The sequence below is a fragment of the Lepidochelys kempii genome, chromosome 1, assembly GCF_965140285.1.
Source record: "Lepidochelys kempii isolate rLepKem1 chromosome 1, rLepKem1.hap1, whole genome shotgun sequence".
Taxonomy (NCBI): Eukaryota; Metazoa; Chordata; order Testudines; family Cheloniidae; genus Lepidochelys; species Lepidochelys kempii.
The window spans coordinates 313,163,221-313,187,756 of NC_136380.1; positions in this window are offsets into that span (position 1 = coordinate 313,163,221).

Genomic DNA, 24,536 nt, shown 5'->3' on the forward strand with positions numbered 1-24,536 from the left:
AACTCCAAGAGATAGTGACATAGGATTAACAGTGGAGAGTCATTAAACCTCGATAATCATCCATTAAATCTCACCCTTAAAAAAATCTTCAAAATTAGGCAGAAATGAGTTTGTCAGTATTTTAGACAGTATTTAAATATATTTTTCTCCACATTTCTTGAGATAAGAAGCCTTAATTAAAGTTTGTAACATAGAATATCCACTTAATTGCCATGAATTAAAGCAAATTGTCTAAATTTTTCAAGTAATCAGCAAATTGCTGATCTCATACAATTGACCTCAAATTGTGGTACATTGAGCTTTCTTTTATTCTTATAATAGCTATTCTAATTGTCAGAAATAATAGACCATGTGGTGGCAAGTAACCACGCCCTCACTACAGTTTAGATAAAAGAACAGCTTTTTTTTTACAAAGCATATGTCATCAAGAGACTAGAAACTAGAATGCCTGAAGTGATGTTGAAGATTTTTTCAGCCTGATCCTACTGAGTCACCTAACAATTGCCAGCACTGCAAATCAAGTATTGATTTGTCGTATCCAATTTTTTGTTTTGTTTTTTTCCCCCTATTTGTCTGTATCAGCGATCTCTCTGACACAGCAAACACTGTTTTCAATAACCTTACAGCATCTGAAAATACTGGTGCAATCCATGTATATTCATTGCATCATAAATATTTTTTAAAAAAATCAGTATCTGGAGGAAATTATATATGTCTGGAGAAAACAAATCTCACAACTGGAAAACAAACATGGAAATAGTTATATCAAACAGTGAACGAGATGCACAGCTCAGTTCCATCTGTGTCCTCTATCTATGAGGTATCATTTCCCCACTGAAATACTTCTGTGTGCAACAGTTTTTGTTAACTTATCTAAAATGAAATGAAGATGCATGGCAGGCACGAGTGGTTTGGGATACTTAGCTTGTGGCATGTGCTGTTACAGTACATTATTTTATAACTTTCTACTTGTCTAAATAGGATCTTATAATTGTGCCCATCATTATAGTTTAACACTGTTTATCCTATTTCTTTTTTATAGGTCTGAATTTGAGTCTTTTTCAATCACTACAAAGATGTGATGTTTTTTACTCAAATGAGACCCTAAATGAAAGGAAGAAAAACAGAACAGATTCACAATGCCTAATTTTTTAAATCTGAGCTCTGCTATGTAGTCCAATAGCTCCAATACTTTGCTGTTTGGTTGTCTTTTCTGGATAAAAGTAGAAGCAAAGTGGTTGACACTTTATAAATCTACCTTTACCTTCATATACCAGTGTTACCAATTTCCCTATTCCAAATATAGACGGAAATTGTGGTGTCTCATTGTGTGTGACTGCTGGCTATTGCTAACTTTTTAATAACGGTTACAGAGTGTGGAATGATGTTGTGGGATGTTCTTTTCGCATCTCAAATGAAATCTGCACACTTATTTCTTTCAGAGTGGTAGCCATGTTAGTCAGTATCAGCAAAAACAATGAGGAGTCCTTGTGGCACCTTAGAGACTAACAAATGTATTTGGGCATAAGCTTTCATGGGCTAAGTAGGTTTTAGCCCACAAAAGCTTATGCCCAAATAAATTTGTTAGTCCCTAAGGTGCCACAAGGACTCCTTGTTGTTTTTACACTTATTTCTGTGACAGTATGAACCTCATGCCGAAGGACAGTAGCCACAGAAAATCTGCCTCTCAGATTATTTAAACTATTTATTGGCATATCAACATTTTGATACTGGTCATAACACTGTAGACCAGAGAGTTGTAAATTAGCATTTTTTCTTTACCTAATCAGAATCTCAATAATGTAATATGTTCAGGATAATACATCATTATAATACATCAAATAATCAGTCTCCTTGCTTTTCATAAAGCAAGCTGCAGTAAAATTGCTTTGTGACATGAGATTACACATAACCATCACTACCTATTGTATTCTGTGTGTGTGTGTGTGTGTGTGTGTTTACTTTAGAAACAAATTCTTCGTTTCAAATCAGAAGAATAAAGTATTGCAGTTACAATAGATTTGTGAGCTCTTTTCCCCATCCATTACTGTAATTGGAAAATACAAGAGATAATACCATTTTTTATCCTTTGAACACAAATGGCTCCAACTTGGTTGTTCTATATTCTCTGCATTTTTAAGCATTAACTGTTATCCAGATCAATATGGCAAATATCAATCTTGTCAAATTTCTCAGCACCCAGGAAAATAAATGCAATTATTTCCTCTCTGTAATACATAGTTCATAATTGGCTTCCCACCACAAAGCAGTTGGAATAGATTCCCCAACGCTGAAAGAAACTAGATCATATAATCCTTTCCACATTGTCTTTTTGATGGCAAATTGGACACATACATAGAAACTTCCCTGGGTACCTGATACCTATCAAAATATAGTGAGCTATAAATATGGCATTCATAGTAAACAAGGGTCATTTTAAATATCTGGGCTTATCTATGTGCTCCCACAGGTTGTAAAATTCCAGCTCATATACCTGCAGTGATATTTGCTCTATAGAAATTCTCATGGAAACGTTGGTAATGTTACTTATTTTCTTTGTTTCCTGCAGTGGAATAGCCTATAGAATTGATAAACCAGGTACTTAGATCACAAAGTGCCTGTTTTGCAATCAAGAGAACTACTGTACTCCCATGGGCATTAAAGATTTTCCACGTCTTCCTGGGAGAGATTCATTCATTTACACTTCCAGGGCTACCCTTAGGTGTTCATGAAGTGAAATGATATCCCCTTAGCAGACACACACACAATGGGACCAAAACAGATCAAATCTCTATGATGCCACTTCTTCGTTACCATCAAAGGAGAGGGTTATTTAACAAGCCTTCAATAATTAACTCTGACTACTGTCAGTATGATGCACTCTCTCCATCTAAAAGACTAATACATATAAAATAAATTATTTTTGATATGCAGAACTTGTCTCATAAACCAGCAAGGTTTGGGGCATAAAGAGATTCCAACACACAATTTAACATTCATTATTGCTGTAAAAGCACTTACATTGTTTACCTTTTCACACAGATTTTTGACTCCTTAAGAAAGAGCATTCCAGGCTGGAGTTGGAGGCTCAACCCAAAGCATGCTTTTATGGATGTTGTGCTTCTTACAATAACTTTAAGAGTGACACAGTATGTATATGTACAACACAAGTGACAATAAATTGGTAGGCGTGTTAGTCTGTATCAGCAAAAAGAAAAGGAGTACTTGTGGCACCTTAGAGACTAACCAATTTATCTGAGCATAAGCTTTCGTGAGCTACACTTCATCGGATGCTTGCAGTGGAAAATACAGTAGGAAGGTATCTATATACACAGAGAACATGAAAAAATGGGTCTTGCCATACCAACTATAACAAGAGTGATCAGTTAAGGTGAGCTATTATCAGCAGGAGAAAAAAAACCTTTTGTAGTGGTAATCAGGATGTCCCATTTCCAACAGTTGACAAGAAGGTGTGAGTAACAGTAGGCCCCACAGTATGCCAACATTTTTATGGCTGACTTAGAACAACGCTTCCTCAGCTCTCGTCCCCTAATGCCCCTAGTCTACTTGTGCTACATTGATGACATTTTCATCATCTGGACCCATGGAAAGGAAGCCCTTGAGGAATTCCACCATGATTTCAACAATTTCCATCCCACCATCAACCTCTGCCTGGACCAGTCCACACAAGAGATCCACTTCCTGGACACTACAGTGCTAATAAACGATGGTCACATAAACACCACCCTATACCAGAAACCTACTGACTGCTATTCCTACTTACATGCCTCCAGCTTTCATCCAGACCACACCACATGATCCATTGTCTACAGCCAAGCTCTAAGATTTGCATTTGCAAGCTCTAAGATTGCATACAACCGCATTTGCTCCAACCCCTCAGACAGAAACAAACACCTACAAGATCTCTATCAAGCATTCTTACAACTACAATACCCACCTGCTGAAGAAACAGATTGACAGAGCCAGAAGAGTACCCAGAAGTCATCTACTACAGGAAAGGTCCAACAAAGAAAGTAACAAAACGCCACTAGCCATCACCTTCAGCCCCCAGTTAAAACCTCTCCAGCTCATCATTAAGGATCTACAACCTATCCTGAAGGATGACCCATCACTCTCACAGATCTTGGGAGACAGGCCAGTCCTTGCTTACAGACAGCCCCCCCAACCTGAAGCAATTACTCACCAGCAACCACACATAACACAACAAAAACACTAACCCAGGAACCTATCCTTGCAACAAAGCCTGTTGCCAACTGTGTCCACATATCTATTCAGGGGACACCATCATAGGACCTAATCACATTAGCCACATTATCAGAGGCTTGTTCACCTGCACATCTACCAATGTGAAATATGCCATCATGTGCCAGCAATGCCCCTCTGCCATGTACATTGGCCAAACCGGACAGTCTTTACATAAAAGAATAAATGGACACAAATCAGATGTCAAGAATTATAACATTCAAAAACCAGTCAGAGAACACTTCAGTCTCCCTGGGCACTTGATTACAGACCTAAAAGTCTCAATACTACAACTAAAAAACTTCAAAAACAGACTCCAATGAGAAACTGCTGAATTGGAATTAATTTTCAAAGTGGACACCATTAAATTAGGCTTGAATAAAGACTGGGAGTGGACGGGTCATTACACAAAGTAAAACTATTTCCCCATGCTTATTTTTTCCTCCTACTGTTACTCACACCTTCTTGTCAACTGTTGGAAATGGGCCATCCTGATTATCACTACAAAAGGGTTTTTTTCTCCTGCTGATTATAGCTCACCTTCACTGATCACTCTCATTTTAGTGGGTATGGCAACACACATTTTTTCATGTTCTCTCTGTGTATATATTTATACATATCTTCCTACTGTATTTTCCACTGCATGCATCCGATGAAGTGGGTTTTAGCCCACGAAAGCTTATGTTCATGTAACCCTTCTGCCCGTCAGAGTTGGCAGCAACAAGGGCCGGGTTCAATATCTAGGGGTTCCATTCCAATAACACAATGCAAACCGGCTCGAGCCCCCACCCAGTGACCTGGGACAAATATATACCACCCTCGCTGGGCACCTCCAAGAGGCAATACTTCCCCTCTCGCAAGCACATAGTCTGAGTGTAGCAAAAGTCTTTTAATAACAGAGAGAAACAATGTGGCATTATGTTGGGGAAACACCACCAACAGGATTCATAACACAACCCATGAGCAAAAAAAACCCACCCCAGGCAAATTGGGGCATGCCCTTTTCCCTTTGGTTCTTGAGTCCAGCAACCCCAAATCACCCAAAGTCCCAAAAGTCCAATGCCCCAAAAGTCTCTGTCCCTGGTCAGGGCAGCCCCAGAGTTCGAAAGTTTATCTGCGGAGCTTTACCTCCCAACCTGGGTGGAAATGGGACAGGGGTAAGAGGCACCTTACGTGATCTGAAGCTGACCGCCCCATAGCTCCATAGTGGCGCTCCACTCCGCCAGCCGCCCCACAAACTCCTTCGCTCAGCTGCGCTCCGCTCCGCCAGCCGCCCCACGAACTCCTTTGCTCAGCTGCACGGCCCACAAGCAGCTCCTGCCATCCACACACTGCGCCGCATCGAACTGCTCCACAATATATCTTCAGGCTCCCCCACTACTTAACACAACACTCAGTGATTTCAGCTCTTAGGTGAATTCAGCTTATAATAGGGGAGCCCCAGTGCTGGTGTACTGTCAGCCCAAAGTGAGCTCAGCAGCCTATAACTAGACTTCTAATGAAATCAAAACTAGCTCTGATATTCCACAGTGGAGAGAGGAGGAAGTGCAATTAGCATGTAAGGCCCTCACCAAGGGGCCCATGCCACCAAGTGTTAATACTTGTCCCCAGCCTCTCTCCATTCACACAGTTTTGGAACCCATGACCCTTGCCTAGCGAGTGCTACTTAGTTGATGGTGAATCCCTCCATCATAACAAAAGGCCACGTGCAGTTCCAAGCACAGTTCCCATAATCAGGGTAATAACAATTTATTCTTCCTGCCCCAATAACAGAGACACTGGGGATCCCACAGCAGCCAAAGTGACCATTTGGGCAGCTATGGTCTCATTCTAGGCGTGGTGGGTGTGCCTATGCAAATGAGATCGGCCCCTGAAGTTCTTTTCCACAACTTGCCACACCTCACCACCAGATGTCAGGGTGGAGCTCATCCTGACACTGCTTACACTCAGATAAATTTGTTAGTCTCTAAGGTGCCACAAGTTCTTTTTAATAAATTGTTTGTTGATCTCCAGGTTACATGAAAAGGCAGGTACATGATATAGAGTGAAAATGGCTACACCTTTAACTGAAGAATCAACAGACACAAATCAGATGTATCTAATCCAGCTGGGATGTCCTGGCCAAAATGGACCCCCATAACCTGATGTTTCTGTAGGATTTATTGTCACAGAAAACTTGTCTCAGACTTACATCAAGCTACACACTGGCTCACTAATCTGGTCTTGGTTATTTGAGTGTTATTAATCACCTCTCTTGACATATGAAAGAAAAAGAGAGGGAAACAAGGATCTGTACTGATCCTCTGTCACAGGATCTTGAAGGCTTGACACAAGCACTTGACTGTTTAGAGATGGTACTACTAGGGATCTCAATGGTTCATACTGGTGTCACAGATTCACTCTGACTAGATCATTTCCAAGTACGGTAGAGACAGAAGTTGCTAAGCTCACCCTCCAGCCAACTGCAAGACAGTAAGCAGAATGAATAGAATAAAATTTGTTTTCTGTAGGAATGAAAGCACAAGTTCAGTTTCCTCCACAATGCTTGCTGCTACCCACAGGACAGATGAGACAACTAGATCCCACAGTCATGCCCCAATCCTGCCATCACGTGCATATGTTTAACTTTTAATAGGACTTTTGTTGGCAAAGTTAGACAGGCATAATTGTGTGCAGGACCAAGGCCTAAATGTATTAAAGTACTGGAGTCAGTAACAGATGCTTTCCTAATTGTGGTTCTAATGATATCACAAGTGACTGGATATTCATGTGAACTATTCTTCTTGTTTGCTGTTAGTAAAGTTAGTTCAAAGCTGTCTGTCTGTCTGTCTCACACTGCATCTGCTCCCCAAGAAATCTTAAAGATGCCACAAAAAACACGAACATTGCAATGATTTGGGGGAAATTGTATGAAAGGACCTTGCAGAGTTTTCCACCCAGCACCCATCCTTCAGGTTTACCCCAGGTCAATGACAGACACTCCTGGGAGCACAAATCAGCCCAGAAGGGGGAAAGTAGCAATAGAAAAGAGCTGGGAAAAGACCCCCTCAGCCCACACACCTGGTCCAATACACAGGTGAAAAAACCACAGTGGTTAAACAGAGAAGTGCATGCACTCCCCCTGTGGGCTCATTGCTTTCTGGCATGATCTAGCCCTAAATATTTTTCTGCTACTCACAGGTAAAAGTATACAAGGTGTCTTTTATTGCAGGCACATTTTTAGTTATAAGAGAACTGCAGAAGCAGTAGGTGACTGATTATGTGAAAATGAAGAAAGACCAGTTCCATAATATTATTAAAATATATACCTGGGAATAAAAAGGGCAATTTCTTTTCAGCAGAAGTAGTCTGAACTAGTTGTTATTTACCACCTAGACTCCAGTCCCTTGTCTTTGTTTATGTGAGTACTTAGGAGGTCTGTAATCACAAATACAACATCTTGGAAAGGGTAATTGGCTTGCTGTTTTGAAGCTTGCAATTATCTTCTGTCACAGACAGCCTTGTGTTTATCCATGCTATATTCTAGTGGTTCGCACATAAAATAATATTTCAAAGTATCAAACAGAACATTTACTTTGGGTTTAAAGTGAGTGCACTGCAATCCTTTATTATAATATATGAAATGAATTTGATTATTGGAGGAGAAAATTACACGTTACAGTGACTGTTTCAGGAGAGATCAATGTAGAAATTGCACTGATTTTGCATGCTAAGACTCACCAAGACCTGTGGACTTTCCGCGTGCCTCACTTCCATTGATTTCCATGACTAATGTGAAATGACTGCAGTATCAGACTCTGAGGCTATATCCACTCTAGTGTATTACTCATGACTTCGCCCAGTGGTGATCTGGATTATTTGATCTGCTACTCTAATGGTGGTGCCTCCTGGGAAACTGTGGTTAATTCACCTAACAGTGGATACTGTCATAAACATGTACACAATTCTCAAATTACCAAACAACTCCAATAAACTATATATAAACAATAGAAATTATAAACACAAAAAATGCTAAGAACAAGTCATGCTAAATAAATACATATAAATATGGCTAGATTTTAAAACCCCTTAAGCACAGCCATCCATAGAGGATTCCATAAACCTTTTTTTTTTTCATTTTGGGACACAACACAACCACTCAAAGTCTCCCTGATGCTAGTTGTTAAGTCAACCCTTTAATAAGCCAGTCCCAGCTGCAGATCCCTGTCAGTGGAGCATTTGTAGATGTTTCAGGCACTGTTGTCTGGTGTGTGTGTCTTGCTTGAGGGTCCAATGATTTGCAAAGCAGCCTGTCTCTCAGAAATAGCTTTTTAACTCCAGGGATGGTCTGAAGCCTCCTTACACTGGGGTAACAAGCTTAGCTATAAGCTTTCCACTTTTCCTCCTGGCTGAGGTAACTATCAGTGATCAGGCTGCAGGTGGAGACAGCTGAGGTAGCCAGCTTAACTGTCCGTCGGGCAGTCACTCCCTTCACAGTGGTGTGGCTGGTACTGTGGGAACCTAACTAGACAGAGTTTCCCAACTAAGGATTGGGAAAGTTGACAAAACAGTCACTCTGTAAGGGGAGCTGGATGCTCACCTGTCTCTGGCTCTCTCCGCTACTCTCCCTCTCTCTTCCCTTTAAATTGCCACCCCAGAGGGAGAGGTTAGCTCCTCTCACCCAGGCTTCTTGTCTCTGGGGTACTGAACCATTCTGAGGTCTCCTCTTTTGGGCCATCTGGGGCTGCTGCCTTAACTCCCTCCCTTCAACCTTCTCTCTGTTTAAGGGAGGGTCACCTGGCAACAGGACAGCATTGCTTATGGGATGCAATCTTCAGCTCTGGCAAGTTTCGTAGCCCCCGTTATGGTAAGGGGGCTGAGTTACAATACTATCTGAGAACGTCCCAATCATTAATGTATTTACCCTCACAACATCCCTGTTAGGTATGAGAGTACTATTATCCCCAATTTACAGAAGGGGAACTGAGGCACAGAGACTCACACAGAAAGTCATTGGCACAACAGAGACTCACAATCACATCTCTTAAGTCTCAGGCTAGTGCCCTAGCTAAAGGACCATCCTTTCTATTGGTACCACCAACCAGTGGGTTATCACAGCCTATGACACCAAACTCCATTTCTCGAACACCAACATTTATTCATGGAGAAAAAAACAGGTGTGTGGGGAGGGAATGCTGTGCTCAAATTGATAATTCATGAGGAATCTACAGGAAAATTAGAAAGCCAACTGATTTAATTAAGAATTAAAAATTGACTGGAACTGAGCTCAGTTGAAACTATGTGAGCAAGCTCAGGGAGAAGAGGGAATGTCATTCTGTCCAGTTCTATAGAAATTCCACTCAGCGGGCTGGCACATAAAGAGAAAAAATTACAAACTCATGGTTTATGCTCACCAGTTGATCAGAATGGAAGGGTGTGGCTCAGGAGCTAGCAGTCAGTGGCAGCAGTAACCTTACGCAAAATCACAGTTTGCTGGGTACGTCATACACCACAGAGCAGAAGAGTATTTCTATTGGCTTTATGAGTGGCGAAACTGCAGCTTTTCCGCAGCCCCGTGCAATGCATTGTTTTGCCACTCTAGGAGCAGCCTGGAATTTAGGACGAAAATCTGCTTCCTGATTCCCTCCTCCAGTATGTCCTCTACTAGCCCTATAATTGGAACAAAACAAGTCCCATGGCTTTTCTCTGCCCATCCACTCCTTACTCACCATCACAGGAGGAAGAATAGCAGCTGTGTAGGTTCAGCTTCCCTATACACATCCATGATGCAGGTTGCTGGCACAGAGGCATAGGGCTCCTTTACTCCTGTATCAGGAAACACTCCCTTTCTCCTCTTTCCGGCATACAGGATCGGCCATATTTTGGGCTAAAGTCTTGAAAAGAATGATACCTTATTAACAAAGGAAGTGTTTTTAGTTTGTTTAGAATTTAAAAATAAGTTCTTAAAGAGCCCTGTATTAACTGCAAATAACATTCAGTACAATCAAATCAATTCATCTTTCATAAGACCTGTCGACTTCTGTATTTCAAACCCAACACACCTTTAGTTTCACTTTTTAAATGGTTTGCGCTCTCCCTCAGGCTGTGGATGCAGTTATTGAACCAGGCAAATGTAGCACTACTTTTGGACATGTTGTAGCACAATTCTTGTAGCACATAATGCATAAGATGAAAGCACATATCTGGTCTAGATCTCCTTTACTATTGTCAGGCTGAGAACTGATACAATGCAGCTAAAATACAATTGATTGGCCTTAATATAGGGTTTGTCTACACTTGAAAATTTACTGAAATAGCTTTTCCAGAATAATTATTTTGGTATAAATCCCTCTTGCAGAAGAGGAATATTCATACAGTGGCTTATATCAAGTAACTCTAGGAATAGCTATTCAGTAAATTTCTAGTGGAGGCAAGTCCTTAGAGTTACATTACACTCATCATTTCTTATGCTGTTTTCTTTTTCTGTAAATGAATCACAAATAGAGTGCTCAATAAAATTAGCATAGTAGAAGCCTAAAGAAATCCACAAACCTGCTATGAGCACACAAATAACTAGGTTGTTTTGAGCTCAGGAGGAACTTACGAACACATGAATGCAAATAATTTAATTAACAAACCTATTACCAGAGTCAGTGAAACAGAAGACGACCGTTAATAAAAGGCCTGTGCCTGATACTATTTTTCCACTCTGAGAGAAAGCTCTGACAGAAATGATTAAACAGACTCATTTGTTTACTGTAATTATATGGTGAGATATAGTTATGATTTGCAGCGATCAGTCTAAATAATTCTTCACAGTGCTAAATACACAATTAAGCAGGGTGAGAGGGTGCGGGGAAAGTGACTGTTAAAATGTATGTGGGTTTTCACACAGAAGTAATATCAAATAAGAATTTATTTGAACTAATTCAATACCAAACTGTAAACCCTGTCTAGGACGGAAGCCACTTCAAGCCAGGGGGTGCAGCAGCAGCCTGGCACCCCTAGTTCCAGCACCTCTGGTGCCTCCTAGAACTTCCCAGCGTTCAGGGGGAACATGCCGGCTGCACCACCCTTTAAGAGGGGGTAGCATGATCTTTCCTGTGCATCCAACCAACTACAGTGATCAATAAGGAAGGTGGGTGGGGTCAAGGCCTCCCACCTCCCTGCTCTTTCCCACCTCATCTGACTTAGCTACTATTCCCTGGTGACACTGACAGGGAGGTAGGACCTGTGCTCAGGAGAGCACAGAGGCTATAATTGCGGGAGAGGATGGGGAAAGACTCCTTGAGCCCTCCCGTTTTTTTCCATGCTAGTGTCAGGTACAAACTGACCTATACTGTCAACAGCCTGGGATACATCAGATTTTGGTGGTTGCTCCCGCCATTTTTTATCATGTAGAGGGATGTAAAGTCTGACGCTGCAGCTGCCAATGGACAGCTGATATTCAGATGTAGGTCAGCTGCTTTTCATAGGTATATTTCTGTATTTTAAAGGGCCAGTACAATTCTGGATTATTTGCTCTGTGCACAGAGGTATCTTACCTAGAAAAAGAGAAGATATGCAATACAGTAATAATAATTTGCACTTTTACAGCACCTTTGAGGATTAATGAATTTAGCTTCAGCATATCCTATGAGGTAGGTTTTAGTAGCCACATTTTGTAGATGGGGAGACTGAAGTGACTTGCTCAAGCCAGTATAAAATCCAGGAGTACAACCTTGTCCATCTGACACAGATCTATGACTGAGCCATAAGATTATCCTTCCCCCCTTCCCTTGATAGGAAGACAATGAGAATTGTTAGGAAAGAAAGAATGGTGTTATGTGCAAGCCACAGGATTTGAGATTTTCATATGAGAGTTGTCATAAAAGTGAAATGTTAGTCTAAACTGTGCACTAATAGGGCCAGATTTTTTTTTTAAATGCTCAGCTCTTTATTTAGGTGCCAATATGGGAGCTGAGCGCCTTTGCAAATCTGATTTTATTTTTTTACTTCCTGCATCTTCAGAATAATGTAGAAACTGCTTTTCACCATGAATTTTGAGACTCAGTGTAGGACAATTACATGGTGGAAACTGACAGTTTACATCACATTTTTTTTAACCGACTATGTTCAGTTGACCTCACCCCATGCATCAGCATAAGCTATTTTGAATCATTTTCTAAGAGGGACAATATATGCATTCTATATATGTTCTTTGTGAAAGTTAGTAGAGGAAATATTACTGTGTCTTATTTTTCCAGACCTGTGGTTTCTCTGGTAACCACTAGTAAGGATAAATGAGATATAGCTCTGCCTTAGATCCTAAATTCCAGTGTTCCTGTGGGCTCCAGCAACAACACACTCATGAAAAGCCAACAGTCAATTTACTGCAGGTGAGTTGGACGCTTTGCCTCATGAAAGATGAGGACCAGTGGTGTGTCTGAGTGCCCAGTAGGTCAGTTTAAGGCAAAGAAACATGGAGAGGGAAGAAGGGCAAGTGGTTAGTAGCAGTAAGAGCCAATTTTTTCCAACTTGTCCAAATTTGTCTCTCCCACTCTCTCGCTTGAAATCAGTGGAAGTACACACAAACTTAGAGCTATGCATGTGCGTAAGTGCTTCACCAGTTCAGACCCTATAACAGGCTATTAAAAAGGCTAAGTTAAAAAGTAACTTTAAAAGCTCTTACACCAGTCCATAAAGCATTTATTTAGTCATTTGATTTATCAGACGAAAGAGTACTCTCTAGCAAACACAGTACAGTGCTCACAAAAACAACAAGGAGTCCAGTGGCACCTTAAAGACAAACAGCTTTATTTGAGCAGAAGCTTTTGTGGGTAAAAACCCCACTTCTTCAGATGCATGGAGTGAAAGTTGCAGATGCAGATATAAATATACTGACACATGAAGAGAAGGGAGTTACCTCACAAGTGGAGAAGGGAGTTACCTCACAAGTGGCTGACAGGGCCAATTCGATCAGGGTGGATGTAGTCCACTCCCAACAATAGATGAGGAGGTGTCAATTCCAGGAGAGGCAAAGCTGTCAACACTGGTTCTCCACTTGTGAGGTAACTCCCTTCTCTTCATGTGTCAGTATATTTATGTCTGCATCTGTAATTTTCACTACATGCATCTGAAGAAGTGAGGTTTTTACCCACGAAAGCTTATGCTCAAATAAAGCTCTTAGTCTTCAAAGGTGCCACCGGGCTCCTTGTTGTTTTTGTGGAACAGACTAACACGGCTACCCCCTGATACAGTACAGTGTTAAAACACTAACGACTGCTGAGAGAGTAAGACTATTGTAATCCTCATACATGTTCCACTTCTTCCACTTTTGTGTTATATGGCCAGAGGAAGCATTAAAGGGATGTGCTGAAGATCTAAAAGTTTCGTTGTTATCTCCTACCACATTTAAACAGCTCCACTCCATTTTAAATTCATCTTCAAAGAGCTAAATCTAACATCTGCTCTGTCTCTTGATACTCTTTTTCATACTGTCTGTAACACCTGCTCCATCTCTTCTGCGGGCTGGCTGTGTATCTCCCTCTGACCTGTGTGGGATCCTTCCTTCTTGTCAGAGGGCTAACTAAACTCAAAAAGTCAACTATGGCATGTTGTGCGCAGAAGTCTGGATGAGACAATAGTCTTCTGTTACAATTAATGTATCCTATCCCTTATTAAAATGTACTGTCCTTTTCTTCTTTACTGGGAATAAATGCTCACAAAAATCTTTTCTTTAACTGGGCCTCCTAAAAATGGTTCTTCTGCCCCTCCAAAATTGAAACAAAATAGATTTGCCTGCCAGAAACTGTTCGCAGCAGTAAACATACATGCTGAACACATACTCAATAGAGAGCAACTTAGCTAGAAAACAGTAGCTGGCAGAAATTGTTCAAAGACAAATCTTTAGAGGTGATGAGGGCTCACCCTCAGTAAGGTCATTCCATATCTAGGGATTTTGCCCATAGTGATTAATGTTGTCAGGCATCGACTAAGTCCACACCTTTAAAAACTGTATTCATACAAGAGATGATGCATTATTCTTTAAAAAGTTCTTTGTAGAAATTCTACATAGCTATAGCAACAATATTAGCAGCACCAGAAACTGAGTAAGCCATGTGGGTGAAATGTCCTACAAATACAAAAGACATTCTTGCCCCAACTCTTCACAGTCCTGCTTTGCAAACAGAACCAAAATTAGGTTTTGTATGTCCTTTTATAAAGTACAACACAGAAGCCCCAGCCAGCTCCCTCCCCACAATAGCTTTTGTACTTTGCATACACTTACAAGAACTGTGGTAGCTAGCTATAGGCTGGTGGTGGTGACCTTTCCCTAGACCCATTTCCCTGTCTTTTTGTGAGGCTCTGCAGCCTCTGTTGACACATGGTAGAGACACAATGCGGCTTTACAGGTGGGATTTGCTAGGGAAGAGAGTTAGATCATGAAATAGCATGGCCTACTGATGATGGTACAGAGCAGGACAGGGGGATGCCAGGTAGTAGGTATGAGGTTCTGGCAACACAGAGCATTATACAGCTACATGTGCCTAAGCTATCTTTCTGTGAATCATTATGTCCCATTTTTTCTACTGTTGTTTAGCCAGAGAGAAGAAAAAATGTTCGAGTATCTAATATTTGTATCAGGTTAATGCCACCATTCCAGGGTAACTGTGGTACGCATAATGGTTGCACGCTTTGAGAAATGTATTGCTTAAGACACCATTCTGCAAGTCTTTTAGCAGTCCTAGTCCATAGAAATATTTAGAAGTATTATTCAAGAACCCTATCCATAATCCATGTTCTCTTTGGAAGGCTCTCCTGGAAGTTTTTAGAGATCTATTATTTGATAGTTTGAAGGGATTTTCCTCTAAAAAATAGATAAAGGGGGTCCTTTTCCATGGAAGTATATGTTAACTATGATGGTGACCTAGTCCTGAACTCCTGTGACCTGAAAACCTGGTCACTCTAATGCAACCCATATTAGGGACAGGGCTACTGTATTATTGGCAAGAACAACTAACATCTGTTATTTAGGGATTTATATATCTATCTCAGGCATTTGTAAAGCAATCAAATACCTGAGTGCTTACAATGAATATCAGATTTTATTTGTTGCTTCACTTTGATTTTAGACCCTCTAATTCCCTTTTCTGGAACAACAATTAAGACTCAAGGAAACCAAAAGAATCCATTCAAACAGTTGGTCTCCTCTTTCATTTTTTCGTCCTCAAAATGCATTTTGTTTGGTTCTTTTTTGCTTCTTCCAGCACTAACTTTTTCATTCAGTTCTCCCTCTTTATTCCAGTTCATGCCTGTTGATGCAGAAAGTTGAATCATGCTCAGCTTGTTACTGCCAGTTGATTTTTATGTTGACTTGACATGTTCTGTCTCATGTACTTTGAAGTTGTCCATATTTCTGTTGAACTATTCGTTGAGGATGAATCTTATTCCTTCAGTGTCCCATTTTTCCTTTACTCAGAAGGAGAATAAAAACACATAGATGTACAGTTCCTTATTTCCTCCTCACCTCACTTCATCCAACTTGTGTACATCTCTGACCTTTGGCATCTCTAGTTCTTATTCTTCTGACATAGTAAATCGTAGCTAGGATTTTGCATTATATGCTGCCATTTTTTATTTATTTATTTATTTTGAGCAGGCTGTAAGGAGTTGGGGCTAAAATATGAAAATCTCTCTCCTGCTAAGACTTAGCGGAACTGCATCTCTAGCTTAGGTACAGATCATTCCCCAAATATACAAGTTTTGAGTTCTCACACTGACTTCTTTGCCAGTTAATTGAATTAGTTGCTATGTGCATTTGGTCATTTCTCAAGATGGTGACTTAGAGATTCATAGATTTTAAGTATAAAAGGTACCATTGTGTTTTTTTAGTCCAAGCTACTGAATAATACAGGCCATAGACCTTCATCTAATACTTTACACATGGATCACAGTAATGTATGAAAACAACAAGGAGTCCGGTGGCACCTTAAAGACTAACAGATTTATTTGGGCATAAGTTTTCGGGGGTAAAAAACCACTTCTTCAGATGCATGGAGTGAAAATTACAGATGCAGGCATTATATACTGACACATGAAGAGTCATGTATGGTTGAACCAAGCCATATCTTTTGGAAAGAAACCCAAATTTCACTTAAGAACTTCAAGACTATGTGAATGTGAATAAAGCAGTGTCAGAGCATGACAGCATTTAATAAACTGGACTTCTTATTTGTATCAGTTAATGCTGTGAGGTAGGACATATGGTCTTAGCAGTCACGGAGAAGTAATTTCAAACATACATTCATCATTCATTATCATTGCAAGTTACAGGCAGATATATTGAGGAAATAGCTAAGGGGTTAGGGATGCAGAACATATCTGAATCTAGACAAAATGATGTAAACAGGTGCCCAAAAAACCCATGAAGGTGTACTGTTAAATTATGTAAATAGGAAGTATCACTAATATTAGTAGCATTACAAATATCAGGGATATTAACCGTGCAGTTGTTACACTGAGAGTTAGAAGAGCATTCAGTACATTTTCATTGGAAGTAGAACTGTCTGTATAAGTAGACAGCAGTACATAGATTTGGAGTTGCTGTGCAAATGCCACAATAGATAAGAACCAGCATAGTTTATGTGCATGGTGCCATATATTATCTAAAAAATAATTGGCTAATTAACCTCATGTAGGCTTACCCATAAACATTAGAAAGGTCAAATAGCAAAGCATAGACATTTTGATGCCTATTTGGCATTCACTAGTTATTTCTTTTCCATAACCACATGCATACAAACACATACACTCTTTAGAGTACCAGCAGGCTTTAAGAAAGGAAAGAGAGTATATCGCAAGACAAATAACAGACAGAATATATACTAAAACAGAGAGACGAAAGAGAGAGACATCTCTCCCTTCCCTCGCTTCAACCCCACACCCAGGAGAGAAAAGTGATACAGGAAAGGAGCACACCTAGCAGTTCATGAAAGGCAAAGAGATGGAAGAAGCTGCCTCATGAAGATGAGATCAGAACTTCCTGTTTTCCTTAAGATGAAAATCATCTGGGAAGAAACCTACAGAGCAGATGTTGCAGTCACCCTTTCAGCCCTCTTGCAGGACCTTGCCTTCTGTTGATCAGTTATAACCATATCTATTCTACTTTAGCTTCTTACCTGATTTCCTTTTCCTCCTCTCTTTTTCTTTCCTTTTAGTACTTGTTCCTCGTAATTTGCACCTATTTCTCTCCTCTGTGATCTATATTATGTCCTCCATCACAACTGGCAGCACTTACTTTTCTTTAAAGGAAAGTCTTTAAAAAAGTCAAAGTTTCAGACATCTAACTTTATATTTTATTTTCAGTATGCATTCAAGGTAGAACTTTTGATCTGCTTCTAAGCTATCAGATGTGTACACAGGTCAGCTGCATTAACATGCCAAGGAAATAACCCCCCTTTGTCCTCTTCTGATGACCTCTTTTTGTCTCTTGCTACTCCTGCTGATCAAAAATAAAATGAAACGCACCAGGCTGCCTTAGCAATAATATAAAAATGCATCTCTAAACTTAAAAATCATCTTGTCTAGCTAGATAGATGTATAGAAAGTATGCAAACTGGTATGTGCACAGCAACACAAATGAGAATCCTTCTGGAGAACAATGGGCCAGATTTTTCTGAGGTATTTAGGTGCCTAAAGATGCAGATAGGTGTCTAGTGGGATTTTCAAAAGCACCTAGTGCCTAATTTTCAAAAGGATTTAGGCATCTAGGTACTTCTGAAAATCCCACTAGGTTCCTATCTGCATCTGTGGGCATCTAAATACCCTTGCAAATATGGCCCTATACCTCTAGCAAATTGACAAAGAAAGGAAGTGGAAAATGAAGGAAATAGTATGCACCAGGAAATCTAGGTCTTGCAAATCACAGAATTGTAGAATTATAGGACTGGAAGGGACCTCAAGAGGTCATCTAGTCCAGTCCCCTGCACTAACGCAAGCTTTCATGTATAAAATTATTCAGAACAGGCATATTTATTTATGTTGAGGATCAACATTTATTATTCACCTTTGAATATTCTCAAAGAATATTCTCAAGATTTAATTTAACAATGGAAACCATTTCTACAATTCCAGTTAACAAGAATTATTGCAGTATAGCAGGGTGATTTCTATTATACATAGATCAGTTGACATATAACACCAACCTTACATTACCCATTAATCTTTCTGCAAGAATATTTGTTTTATTATAGAACTGGGGAGCCCATTTTTAAATGTGCAAGGCCCTTATTCAACTACATTAGGTTTTATATGGTGGGCGTCTATGAAATTTATCAACAAAAAATAGCAGAGTTGAACAAATAGGCACATTTCAGATAAGCACAGAATACAACTTCCCTTTTTGTTTCTAATATAAGTGGTCATTAAAATTCCACTTAGAGATCTGCTTCTTCCACAAGGCCAAAAAACAGAAAATGTTAACAACATTTTGATTAAAAAAATACAGTTCCCCAGTTTTGCATCTAGATCGTCTAGCAGAGGCTAGGCCTGAGCAGAGTCTCTTGGCAGCCAACGAGAGGTTAACCTGAGTAAGGAATCTAAGGTGGACCTAATGTTTACTTTTATGTGACCTTCAGTGCCTCGAATACCCCAGTATTCAGGCAAATCTGATTTGCTAATTTCTAATCCTAAACAGTTGCTATTTGGCTTGGAAGAACTTTCAGTGAGAAATAAAACTGCAAATTATGCCCCTTCAAACGCAATAATAACAAAGCTCTTGCGCTAATGATGATTGTTCCTTCTGTAATTGTATGTATAGTTCCTGTAATTAGAACTGTATTTATTATGTTAATTTACTACAGTATTAACATTAATTATTAATAAATGTGATCAGAGTACCTGATAGTTCCAATACTGGATATAGCTGGAAATGCTGTGATCCATGTTTTAATTAAACTGTTATATATTGCATTTTTTGGAATGTGGTCATATATTTTTTTAATGAAGTGAGCTGTTGCTTGTTGTAAAGAAATATTTTAATCCTTAGAACAGAGACATTTCCAAGATTATGAGAAAAATAAAATATAAACTTTGTATTTAGCAAATCCAGAGGATACTTAATCACATGCTGAGTGCCTTGATGAATCCGGGCCTAAATCTTCTATCTTGCATGTGTGTGTGGCCCTTCAGTAGCTGAACCAGGGGAGATAGTTGGAGAATGGTTCTTTCTCACCCCTTTCTGGCCAAGCCAGAAACAAACTTGACCCAGCCCTAATTGTGCAGTATTTCCTACTGCCCCCTAACGGTCCACAAATTATATGCTCTGCTAATTAATGGGATTTAGAATGTGCAGAGTACAACTGCTACTGCAGGGGTTGACAATTATTTTTTGTCAAAGTCCAGACTTCAGAGAAGAAGAAGAAGATATTGGGGTCCGTTCAAAAGCATCTGGGGGTCCAGATTTGGCCTGTGGTCCACTTATTCACTACCTCTGGGCTACTGGGAAATATCTATGTTCCAAGGATTAAAATACTCCCGTGTAAAAATTAGCAGAAAAATATGTAAGGGCAATTGACGGAATTACTTCAGATTTACCCATGTGTATCTGAGAGCAGAATTTATCCCAGTGACTTTGGAAAAATGCTTCTTAATTCTAATCAGTTCTAATCACCAGGATTAAAAGTTATATTGGCCAAATTAAGCCCTCAATTACACCTATTCATTATCCTCACATTGAGCCCTAGATGATACCTGCACAACTTGATTAACTTAAATGAGATTGCACACAACGCTGAGTAGCTCAGTAACTAGAATTTATTAAGTGATTCTGTTGCTGATTTCATAAGAAGGAACAGAATAATCCAGTTCACAACCTCTGAGCTGAATTGCTCCACAGTACTAAGGAGGGTAAAAACCTAGTATTTCCACTAAAGCAAAGAGAAGCTATGACTAAGCATACACTCAGAATGTAGTCCTTATGAGTAGAAAAGCGCCATTTTTGCCCAACACCACACTGTAAGTAATATGCTTTAGTTTGTGGCTGACCTATAGAGAAACAAGATTTCCCAGCTCCAAAATCTATACTTTAACCATTCGACAGCGCGTTAAAAAAAAATTGTTTTTCTTTTAAGTAACTGAAGATAAATTATACAGTAAAGCTAATGGAAAACAACACTATAATTCTTCAGTATATAAGCTCTTGCGCTAAAATTTGGATGGGTAAATTAACCTCTTGGGAATTAAACTAGGGTCTCTATTAAATATCCCAATGTGGGGGTGAGCTTTCGAATCTTGGCTGGTTGTCAGTTAACTTGGAAAAAAAGTATAAAGGAGCTAGTTCCTGAAGGTATTGCACTCTTCGATGGCAGAGCCAGGCTCTTTTCTGTAAATTGGCCAGGGAATGGATAAGAAATCAAGAAAGGGATAAGAGTGGCTAGGTAAACAAAGAAAGTGTCCAGGAGACATGAAAGACAGCTCAAAATGAGCCAGATAAGGTCAAATAGAGGTTATAACTTAAAGTGCCTAACTCAACACAAAATAAAGTGGCCTTACAAGCCCCAAAGACTGTGAATCTTGTCTCCATGACAGGCCAACCTAATTAAACAGAAATGTCAGTCTGTCAAAGGAGCCCAGCTTCCTGCAAAGCTGTGGAGCTGCCCAAGAACTGAGAGCGAGCTTGATGAGTTCCCTCCACCTAGTGTGCTGTGGTAATTCTGACTCACAGAAACTTCAACCTCGTACCACAGCAATGCAGCAGCAGGAGTTCATCCAGTCTGAGGCAAGACTAATTCTCCTGCAGTGAGATAGATGGGGAAATAGCTACTACAGGCCCCCTCTTGTCCAGATGTGTTGGTTTTGTGGTTAGGAGTTCTCTGTGCAATGTGCACCTTTCCATAGTTGTTTGTCTTCATCTTTTTTTTTTTTAACCTTCATACCATATTCCCTCTTTGTTGTTAGCCCCCAGACAAGAACTCATCACTGAAGAGTGAAATACTTTCAGGCTGTGGGCCCTTTCCATTGTTTTCGTCAATTATGTGCATCCAATCATCAATTCAGCTCATTGCGCATTTCACAGTTACCAGGGGGGTTTTTCACCATGGATAAGGCCCTACCAAATTCACAGCCATGAAAAATGTGTTACAGACTGTGAAACCTGCCAGGGAGGGGCAGGACTGCGGATGCCCCAGCCAGGGTTCCTACCATGCTCCAGGCTCCAGCTGCTAGTCCTGGTGGGGCTGCAATGGGATGGAACTTCCTCTTCTCCTGCAGGGGCTTCTCCCAGATGCAGGTCAGACCCACTTCTGGGAACCTCCCCCAACTGCAGGAAGCACTGCATCCCCACCCCACTTCCTGCCCCATTGCTCCCTAGCCACAGAAGGAGGGGTCACTGTACAGGGAGCAGCCATGGAGCTTCTTGCAGCCAGGAGAGGTTTCTAGAGGTGGGTCTGACCTGGCCTGGGAGAGGCCCCTGCAGAGAAAGAGGAAGTCCCGTCCCTCCCGACTAGCAGCTGGAGCCCAGCAAAAGGTAGGAGCCTCTAGCTGGGGTGCCCCCAGCCAACAGTGCCGACAATGGGGGGGTGGAGGGCAGGGGGCCATATCCCCACTTTTTAACATGGGTGTATTTGCGGTGGCAGGGGGCAGCATTGCCCCCCCCAAATGCAAGCCTTGGGAAGTCATGGAGTGGCACTGGCAGGGGCTGTGCGTCGTGGGAGAGGAGCTGATCGCTGTTATACGTTCCCCCACCACAAAGCACAGCCCTTGCTGGCGCCACTCTGTGTCTGCCCGAGGCTTGCAGTTTATGGGGGGCAATGGCATCCCTTGCCCCGCAAACTACATTCATGTTAAAAAGTGGGGGATATGACTCCCGGTTCTGGGGCTGGTGCCCTTCCACTTCTACAAAGGTTCCAGTGCCCTTACTCCCCAGCCCTGCCCCTCACGGCTCCAGGCCCAGTGCCTGGGGGCTTAAGGGGCCTTCGGCTGACTGCGTGGGGTGGGACCACAGTGCCCCCCTGACCATTGGGCCCTGGGTGGTCACCGACTCATAAGTCCAGCCCTGACCCCCCAAAAAGTGATGCTCCCCCCCACCGCCCCATACCATGCTAACTTCACATCTGTGCTGCCCACTTCTCTCTGGCTGCCCAGTACGGAAGGCAACGCCTCTGTCAGCAGCAGTGCAGAAGTAAGGGTGGCAATACCCCAACCCCCCTACAATAGCCTTGTGATCCCCCCACAACCATCTTTTGGGTCAGGACCCCCATGGGTATAACACCAGGAAATTTCAGATGTAAACAGCTGAAACCATGAAATTGATGATTTTTTAAATCCTATGATCATGAAATTGACCAAAATGGACTGCGAATTTGGTAGGACCCTAACTATGGAATCATAATTAGTTTCTTTTGATTATATAGCTAAGAACTCATGGAGCTTCCCTGAGCCAGCAGATACAAAATGCAAAATCTGGCTGGACCAGATTGAAAAATATCTACTTTGGCAATCAGATGTTTACCTTATCCAATTAAAGATATTTTAGATACCATTAGATGATCATAATGGTCCCTTCTGAGCTTAATATCTACGAATCTATGAATCTATGATTTACTATAAGGTTATTATCCATGGAAAGTTGTACATGACACTATTCATAACTGCTATGATGTCAACAATAAACAAAACTACAAAAGTTATATCACACTTATTTTTAGGCAATGGGGAATCCTGTGTCATTTCATGGTGTTAAATATTTAGTACTTTTTTTTTAAATCACCATAAGCTTTTTTATAGGTGTCTTGAAATGTTGACACAGTCCATCCATTGTATGCTATTTATTGCTTGTGTGAAGTTGGTTTTAAGGACTTCATTTTTCATTTTCAAAACAAAAGTACCTGTAAGACCATCATTCAAATTATGACCTATGAAAAAGTTTAAGAATGTGTTGTGTTCTGCACCTTCTGGAATCAGCACATCCTTCACATTGTCAACATTTTGTTGCCCTATGAAATAGACATAACAAGCTGTTACTCAAAATTTTAAAAATGCATACGCAGCTATGGATCATAGCTTATAAGGCCGGATGGGACCATTGTGATCATCTAGTCTGATGTTTTTTCTTGAAGTAAACTTTATTGAGACAGATATTGATTAGATTAGTCAGAAAAAATAAAGGAAAAGCTTTTAATTCTTCCTCCTGTTTACTTGCCTAGCCGACACATCAAAGGTGACGTGTGGGGGAACAAGCCCTGAGGTAAGTGGGAAAGCGGGATACCAGGAGGAAGCACAGGCAGGAATGTCTGTGAGGGGAGGGCTCCTGCCTCATACTGGGAATGAGGGGCGATCAACAGGTTATCTCAAGTGCTTATATACAAATGCACAAAGCCTTGGAAACAAGCAGGGAGAACTGGAGGTCTTGGTGATGTCAAGGAACTATGACGTGATCGGAATAACAGAGACTTGGTGGGATAACTCGCATGACTGGAGTACTGTCATGGATGGTTATAAACTGTTCAGGAAGGACAGGCAGGGCAGAAAACGTGGGGGAGTAGCACTGTATGTAAGGGAGCAGTATGACTGCTCAGAGCTCTGGTACGAAACTGCAGAAAAACCTGAGTGTCTCTGGATTAAGTTTAGAAGTGTGTGCAACAAGAGTGATGTAGTGGTAGGAGTCTGCTATAGACCACCGGACCAGGGGGATGAGGTAGATGAGGCTTTCTTTCGGCAGCTCGCGGAAGCTACTAGATCGCATGCCCTGATTCTCATGGGTGACTTTAATTTTCCTGATATCTGCTGGGAGAGCAATACAGCGGTGCATAGACAATCCAGGAAGTTTTTGGAAAGCGTAGGGGACAATTTCCTGGCGCAAGTGCTAGAGGAGCCAACTAGGGGGGGAGCTTTTCTTGACCTACTGCTCACAAACCGGGTAGAATTAGTGGGGGAAGCAAAAGTGGATGGGAATCTGGGAGGCAGTGACCATGAGTTGGTTGAGTTCAGGATCCTGACGCAGGGAAGAAAGGTAAGCAGCAGGATACGGACCCTGGACTTCAGGAAAGCAGACTTCGACTCCCTCAGGGAACGGATGGCCAGGATCCCCTGGGAGACTAACTTGAAGGGGAAAGGAGTCCAGGAGAGCTGGCTGTATTTCAAGGAATCCCTGTTGAGGTTACAGGGACAAACCATCCCGATGAGTCGAAAGAATAGTAAATAAGGCAGGCGACCAGCTTGGCTTAATGGTGAAATCCTAGCGGATCTTGAACATAAAAAAGAAGCTTACAAGAAGTGGAAGGTTGGACATATGACCAGGGAAGAGTATAAAAATA